This window comes from Eschscholzia californica, unplaced genomic scaffold, assembly GCF_041429995.1.
Source record: "Eschscholzia californica isolate CP2 unplaced genomic scaffold, dmEscCali1.0.p SCAF_62, whole genome shotgun sequence".
Taxonomy (NCBI): Eukaryota; Viridiplantae; Streptophyta; class Magnoliopsida; order Ranunculales; family Papaveraceae; genus Eschscholzia; species Eschscholzia californica.
Genome location: NW_028238486.1, coordinates 82,501 through 85,000, shown reverse-complemented (window position 1 = coordinate 85,000; position 2,500 = coordinate 82,501).

Genomic DNA, 2,500 nt, shown 5'->3' with positions numbered 1-2,500 from the left:
TGTGAACTACGTTGTCCCATGTGCCGGCTCTCGACTCCTAAGATGTCCCATGTAAATGCCCTTCGTGGGAAAGAATGTCCCGTGCAACGTCCCTTGATGATCCCCATAAGGTGTCCCATGTGCGTCCCATGATGTCCCATGCGCGTCCCGTGCCGTCCGAGCCTCACCAAGGCCGTCCCATGCGCGTCCCGTGCCGTCCGAGCCTCACCAAGGCCGTCCCATGCGCGTCTCGTGCCGTCCCGAGCTGTGCCGAGGCCGTCCCGTGCTGTCCCATGCCGTCCCGAGCCTCGCCAAGGCCGTCCCGTGCCGTCCGAGCTGTGCCGAGGCCGTCCCGTGCCGTCCCGTGCTGTCCCATGCCGTCCCGAGCCTCGCCAAGGCCGTCCCATGCGCGTCCCGTGCCGTCCGAGCTGTGCCGAGGCCGTCCCGTGCTGTCCCATGCCGTCCCGAGCCTCGCCAAGGCCGTCCCATGCGCGTCCCGTGCCGTCCGAGCCTCACAAAGGCCGTCCCAGGCCGTCCCGTGCCGTCCCATGCGCGTCCCGTGCCGTCCGAGCCTCACCAGGGCCGTGACATGCCGTCCCGAGCCTGACCAAGGCCGTCCCGAGCCTCACCAAGGCCGTCCCATGCGCGTCCCGAGCTGTCCCATGCCGTCCCGAGCCTTAGCAAGGCCGTCCCATTCGCGTCCCGTGCTGTCCCATGCCGTCCCGAGCCTTAGCAAGGCCGTCCCATTCGCGTCCCGTGCCGTCCCATGCGCGTCCCGTGCTGTCCCGTGCCGTCCCGAGCCTGACCAATGCTGTCCCGTGCGCGTCCCATTCTTTTGGCTCGGCTGGCCCGTGCATTCTATGGGGTCGTGGGACATTTCGAAATCCACCCGGGCCATTTCGACTCTCTCTTCATTAATACTATTGAGGTATTATTTATGAATTATTGGAGAAAAGAAACGGAAGAAAATATTTTTTTTTCTATTTTTTATGAATTTTCCGGTGTTTATTCACTTAAAAATTCATAGAAAAATAAATATTTATCGGAATCGCTATTATAATATATCAAAAAAATCCTTGCGAAAAGACCTTTCCAACGAGTATAAGTTTGCTGGATTCCGACGAGTAACGAAGGAGTAAAGGCCCAGTATGCTTGGTTAAAAAATTGATGTTTCCTTGTGAAAATATGAAAAACAATAACTTTGCACTATAAGGGGGAGGGTTGAGCTCCTTCCCCAGAGCGTGCACAGCACTTGTGCTGGCACGTTCCCTAGTGCTCGCCAAGCACCATAGGGCATCCAAAGGGCAAAGCTCGGCCTACTACATGATGGGAAGCTTCTAATATGTCGGAATACGAAGAGATTTCGTGCGACCCGAAGCTCGGCTCGGGCGTCCCGGCCTGTGCCGAGCTGTGCCGAGCGCGTCCCAGGCCGTCCCGAGCCAAGTCTCGGGCGTCCCAGGCCGTCCCGAGCCAAGTCTCGGGCGTCCCAGGCCGGCCCGAGCAAAGTCTCGGACGTCCCAGGCCGTCCCGAGCTGTGTCGAGGCCGTCCCAGGGCGTCCCGAGCTGGAGCGAGGGCGTCCCAGGCCGTCCCGAGCCAAGTCTCGGGCGTCCCAGGCCGTCCCGAGCAAAGTCTCGGACGTCCCAGGCCGTCCCGAGCAAAGTCTCGGGCGTCCCAGGCCGTCCCGAGCTGTGCCGAGGCCGTCCCAGGCCGTCCCGAGCTGTGGCAAGGGCGTCCCAGGCCGTCCCGAGCAAAGTCTCGGGCGTCCCATGCCGTCCCGAGCTGTGGCAAGGGCGTCCCAGGCCGTCCCGAGCTGTGCCGAGGCCGTCCCGAGCCTAGTCTCGGGCGTCCCAGGCCGTCCCGAGCTATGGCGAGGGCGTCCCAGGCCGTCCCGAGCCAAGTCTCGGGCGTACCTGGCCGTCCCGAGCTGTTGCGAGGGCGTCCCATGCCGTCCCGGGATGTCCCATGCGCGTCCCGTGCCGGCCCGAGCAACAGCTCGGGCGTCCCGTGCCTCGGCCCTTCCAAGTGGTGCTTCGTCGGACATCTCGATATCCACTCGAGCATTTTCGACCATTCTCCATATGTGGGTGTGTGGGTATTTATCAGGAATATTGGAGAAAGAATCGGGAAAAAAATATTTTTTTTCTATTTTTTTTGAATTTTTAATTGTTTATTCACTTAAAAATTCATAAAAAAATAAATATTTATCGGAATCGCTATTATTATATATCAAAAGAATCCTTGTGAAAAGACCTTTCCAACGAATGCAAGTTTGTTGGATTTGGACGAGTAACGAAGGAGCAAAGGCCGAGTATGCTTGGTTAAAAATTTGATGTTTCCTTGTGAAAATAGGGAAAACAATAACTTTGCACTATATAGGGGAGGGGTGAGCTCCCTCCCCAGGCCGTGCACAGCCCTTGGGCTGGCAGGTGCCTTGGCCCTTGGGATGCAACATAAGGCATCCCAAGGGCAAAGCTCGGCACGGGGGTGGATGGGAAGCTTCCAAGAGTTGCCCAACTCATC